The 5,896-nt window shown below is 35.5% G+C and overlaps 1 pseudogene; it reads right to left on the bottom strand.

The window, feature by feature from the left end:
* Positions 1-443: 443 nt before the first annotated feature.
* Positions 444-5,896, bottom strand: LOC133716486 (pentatricopeptide repeat-containing protein At5g16420, mitochondrial-like; annotated as a pseudogene).

Genomic DNA, 5,896 nt, shown 5'->3' with positions numbered 1-5,896 from the left:
AATTCAAGTCCTCCAAACAAATATTGTTCAAAGTTGACTACTCCTTTCATTGAAGTCAATAAATAAGACATTGATTTAGAAGTTGGAACCACTAATGACATGCAACCAAATTGCAACCTCTAATCCTCTTATCTCATTGCAACTTCACAAGCCTCTGTCAGACTATCATTATAAGTTTACATCGTTTTACTTGGTCTTGGTCTGAATCATCTTTTCGCGTTGTGACTTCTTTTTCTTGTATTGCCTAGGAAATTGCCATCTCTAAACCAGTGGGTCTAGTTTTACAACTTTTTTCTATGCAAGTGGGTGCGTTTGAATTCAACTCAAGGACGAGTAGCTATTGTGTAATTTAATTTATAAAAAATATAATATTTAGCGACAACTTTTTTATGTTCTTTATGTTTTTTGAAGAAAATTTCACTAAAACTCGAACAAAATAGATCTACTACACAAGCAGCTGACCAAGAGTTCACACTGGAAGAAGAAAAAGTATAACAGATATCGAACATTACAAATCCAAACTCAGAACTAGAAGATCCCAAGTAATAGAAGCCTTCCAGTTTAAAATATATTAGACAGTTTACAATTATGTCGTAAACTACAGTTTCACAAACCTAGATGCTTCGAACTTAATTGTTCACAATGGACTCTACTAAAGGCTTTTGTACAACCCGTCTCGTATGACGCTTTCTCCTGAAGAATGATCAGGGCACTGCATATAAACATAAACAAAGAATTTAAAAAATGGTGCTGCAGCCACAAGAGACAGAACATAAACAGAGTAGACTACAACAGACTAGTCTATAAAAGACTTCTAGTCCACAGCTTTTGTTTCTTGTTTATTGTTCCCTATTCCAATAGAAAGTTCAATTCTTATAAAAACAGATGGTGCTTCAGCCACTTATTTTTTTCACAAGTTGAAGAAAACCTCTTTGGACACTATATGAACCTAAAAAATTTTTAGTGTACCAGTATTAAAACAGCAACCTCTAATCCTCTTATCTCATTGCAACTTCACAAGCCTCCGTCAGACTGTCATCATAAGTTTACATCGTTTTACTTGGTCTTGGTCTGAATCATCGTTTCGTGCTGTGACTTCTTTTTCTTGTATTGCCTAGGAAATTGCCATCTCTAAACCAGTGGGTCTAGTTTTACAACTTTTTTCTATGCAAGTGGGTGCTCTTGAATTCAACTCAAGGACGAGTAGCTATTGTGTAATTTAATTTATTAAAAATATAATATTTAGTGCGTAAATTGTCTAAATTCCAGAAATTATTGTACTGTTGTTTGTCCCCAATTCTATTAATAAATGCAATATTTTGTTTGTCTTCAGTAAATGTAATTAGTTCAATTATAGTTTTGAAGGATAGAGCGTCAAAATTAATTCCAATTTTAAGCACTTGGGGTTATCTCAATTCTCAAGTGGTTCCAATTTTAAGCACTTGGGGTTATCTCAATTCTCAAGTGGTGGGGCGGGGGGGGGGGGGGGGGGGGGTTTGGTACTAAGCTTTCAAGATCTTTATGCTCTATAGTCTAATCTACAACTTGTCTCAGTGCTCAAGCATAAACTAAGGAACATCCTAATAACCTTTTACCTGTCAATGTTATGGCCTTTCAAGTTTTTATTTTCTTTATGTTTTTTGAAGAAAATTTCACTAAAACTCAAACAAAATAGATCTACTACACAAGCAGCTGACCAGGAGTTCACACTAAAGAAGAAAAAGTATAACAGATATCGAACATTACAAATCCAAACTCAGAACTAGAAGATCCCAAGTAATAGAAGCCTTCCAGATTAAAATATACTAGACAGTTTACAATTATGTCGTAAACTACAGTTTCACAAACCTGGATGATTCGAACTTAATTGTTCACAATGGACTGTACTAAAGGCTTCTGTACAACCGTCTCTTATGATGCTTTCTCTGAAGTATGGTCTGGGCACTGCATATAAACATAAACAAAGAATTTAAAAAATGGTGCTGCAGCCACAAGAGACAAAACATAAACAGAGTAGACTACAACAGCCATAAAAGACTTCTAGTCCACAGCTTTTGTTTCTTGTTTATTGTTCCCTATTCCAATAGAAAGTTCATTTCTTATAAAAACAGATGGTGCTTCAGCCACTTTTTTTTTCACAAGTTGAAGACAACCTCTTTGGACACTATATGAACCTGAAAATTTTTTAGTGTACCAGGATTAAAACAGCATCGATGATCCAGGGTAGGTAGAAACCAATTGATTAAAACAAGTTGTGGCATTTGTATACATGAAATATCTGCATGGAGTTAATATATTATATAAAGAGATAATCAATAATATGCAATAGGATTGAAGACCTAATTTGATCAAGAAACCTTACACATTACTAAGACCTAGCTCTTTAGCCCAGACATCAACATGCTTGACCATCTGCATCAGGAAAAGAAAAACATTACTATATTTAACAGACGTAATATTGAAACGAGGAATGAGGATCAATTGATTACACAATAACTTAATCAGAAGAACTTTCGAGTGTATCAAAATTAGCCCAAGAGTTTTTCTGTCGTATTTCCAGTCCCAAATAATATCTCACAATTAATTGTATTGTATGGTACTGCCCTCCCTCCCTCCCTCCCTCACACACACACACAATGATGATGATAAACACCTTAAAACATGAAGGACAATTTGAAATACTGTCCCAATAAAATGAGCAATGGTTATGATAATACTAACGAATACTAACGCCTCTACCTTAGGAGGTAGTTTAGCCTTCCGCATTACAGAAGAGGGAGAGGAATTGTCCATTAAATGTAATACCAAAAAACAAGCTGAATGTGTGTGTGTGAGTAAGTAATAAGTAAGGTAAGCAGCCATCCCGTAGCATAAATTAGTAGATACAGCAATTTTCTAAGATCGCTAAGAATAAAGTCAGATAGCTCAGTACACCCAAAGTGTTAAAAAGAGGCAATAGGGCTCCAACAGATCTGTTAATATCATTCATAATAGGGAAAATTTCGCAAACAGTACACCAAGTAAAGACCACTAATAATTCTTATACATAAAGTTCCAAACCAAACATTTCGGTACACGAAATCTGAAACTCGACCCACTATCAGTACACGACGTCAATTTTTGACACCAAAATGTCCATTATGCCCTCAATTCTTTTTTTTTTTTAATAAATTTTTTTTTTCTGTTATTTTTTTTTCTTTCGTTTTTTTTGTTATTTTTTTTCCTTCGTTTTTTCTGTTTTTTTTTTTTCTTCCTTCGTTTTTATCTCTTTCTTTCTTTTCACATGACTAAATATTGGCTGAGTTACAAATATAAGCTGTAGGACCATAAATCTCACCAATTGGAGGGCAAGGGCGGCGTTGGAAGCGAGGGAGTGAGCCCGGAAGAAGGAAGAAGAAAGAGATAAAAACGAAGGAAAAAAAAATAACAGAAAAAACGAAGGAAAAAAAAATAACAGAAAAAAAAATTTATTAAAAAAAAAAAAGAACTGAGGGCATAATGGACATTTTGGTGTCAAAAATTGACGTCGTGTACTGATAGTGGGTCGAGTTTCAGATTTCGTGTACCGAAATGTTTGGTTTGGAACTTTATGTATAAGAATTATTAGTGGTCTTTACTTGGTGTACTGTTTGCGAAATTTTCCCTTCATAATATGTTTAACAAAGAGCTGTGGATATGGGCATCCCTAGAGCAAGGGCTATGATAATATTCACAGAAGATGCAAAACTGATGCAGGACCTTTGCTTAGTTGCAAGTGCATGAGCCCCAAAAATCAATAACATTATGGAAAATTGTTAAATTTTGTCAAACTAATCATGCTACATGCTAACTTCACCATGTGAATATCTCTATTTTTGAGATAAGAGACCACACAGACCTATGGCCATATTTATCCTTTGGCAATATGCCTCTTGATATATAAGCATAGTACAGGTATCAATATATAAGCTTTTCTTTATCTGTATGTGAATGAAGCATCTATTGTTAAGAAATAAGAACTACCTTGCATGTTGACATAATTAATTATTGTCCACAAAAACATTCTTACTCCATGATCATGATGTATTGATGTGCGTGCTAATTGCTAAATTGTTTGCCAGAGAGTTTTGTGCTACTTGTGATATATCACAGGATGGGAGCGAGTGAGCAGTGATGTCCTAGGACAAAAGGTTTATGGAAAAGTTTGGTCTAAAACTAACATACTCCCTAATTAAACAACTTCCTGTTTTGTATCTATGAGGTTGTACAGCTCTATGACTAAAGTCAAGTAGCTCGATAAACATTCCATAAATGCTAAATATTAAAAAGGAAGCGTGCAACAGATCTGTAGTTATAAATTCATAAGATGGGTTAATCAAGAGCTGTTGATCATGATAAGATTTCTATTAGAATCATCATCCATATTGAGTCATACATTAAACATAACAGATAAAGAGATTTAACCAAATCCCAACTTCTTCTTTACCTAAATTAAAATTATCGTTCTTGGCATCGAATTGAAGAACCGAAATCTGGAGTAAGTGCTAATTGCTTATAATTGAGAATCACTACGACTACAATTATCAATGGACATGAGAGAGAGTTCATTAGTAAAGGAATAAGAATGGTACCCCTTCCAATATCCACCACCAGTGCCCATCGATCTTGGGTCCCTGAAGACTTGATTCCAATAAGGTACTTCTACTGGCACCAACCCCATTGAAAAAAACGAAAACAGATTATTAAGCATCAGGATGTAACAATTGTGGTGACAACTTTTATCATGTGCAGCTAACAAACTCTATTGTAAATCTAAGAGTGAAAAAGAAGAACACCCTTAGAGTTCACATAAAGCTAAAGAGGTGCTAAGAGGGTTGACATATGCCTAATTTTGACATGATCCAGTATGAGCTTACATCAAACATACAAATTCTTTTTGAACAAAAAAATACAGAAACATAACCCCTTCAATAATATAATCTACTACACTAAATTATTGGCAGAAATTTATTAATAAACAAACTGTAAACAACATTTATTTCTTCCCAAAATGAAAAAGAATGGATGGAATAACAAAATACCGACCTGAGAAACATTGTGGTTGAGATCAAGGTCAGCATATTCCAAGGCCACAAGGTCTGGGGCTCTAATCAGCATTCTCCAGCAGTATTCTGTTTAGAACACTTTCCCCAGAATCCAAATCACCAACAACCTTAGTAAGGAAAAGCTCCCAGGAATCACTGTCATGTCTCCACTTGATATTGACATAGATATTACTGTAGCCATTTCAGTATCCTCTCCCGAGTCACAAAGCCCCTCAATCAACATAGCATAAGTAGACTTGTTTGGCAAATAGCCTTTTTCGAACATCTCGTCCAAAATCCTAATTCCCTCCTTCGCTTTTCCAATCTTACAGAATCCTTTGATCAATACATTATATGTAAAAGAATTTGGAGAATATCCTTTCTCCACCATGTCATCCCATAACCTCACACAACTCCCCCACTTCACACATTCCAGAAATAAGCACGTTGTAAGTCATGACATCCGGAGGCTCACTCGTCTCAAACTGATCAAACAATTTCCTGGCTTCCCATACTTCTCCCTTCTTACAAAGCCAATATATGAGTGTCCCCAATACTGCATTATCCGGTGTGCAATTCTTCTTCAAAAGCCTCTTCCACAGTACACAAGCATCCTCCACCTTCCCTTCGCAACACAACACATCAATCACCTTACAACAGAGCGCCGAGCTCGGTATATACTTCTTCTGCACCATATCATCAAGCAAATTAACCGCTTCACCCGACTTCTTCTCCGTACAATAAGCTTCAATCATAACCCCATAAGTAACCTCCATCTCATCCATGACCTTAATAGCCTCAACCAGCTTCCCCTGCTTCACATACCCATCCAT

Source organism: Rosa rugosa, chromosome 6 (assembly GCF_958449725.1).
Source record: "Rosa rugosa chromosome 6, drRosRugo1.1, whole genome shotgun sequence".
Lineage (NCBI taxonomy): Eukaryota > Viridiplantae > Streptophyta > Magnoliopsida > Rosales > Rosaceae > Rosa > Rosa rugosa.
This window is presented reverse-complemented; position numbering and strand designations above follow the sequence as displayed.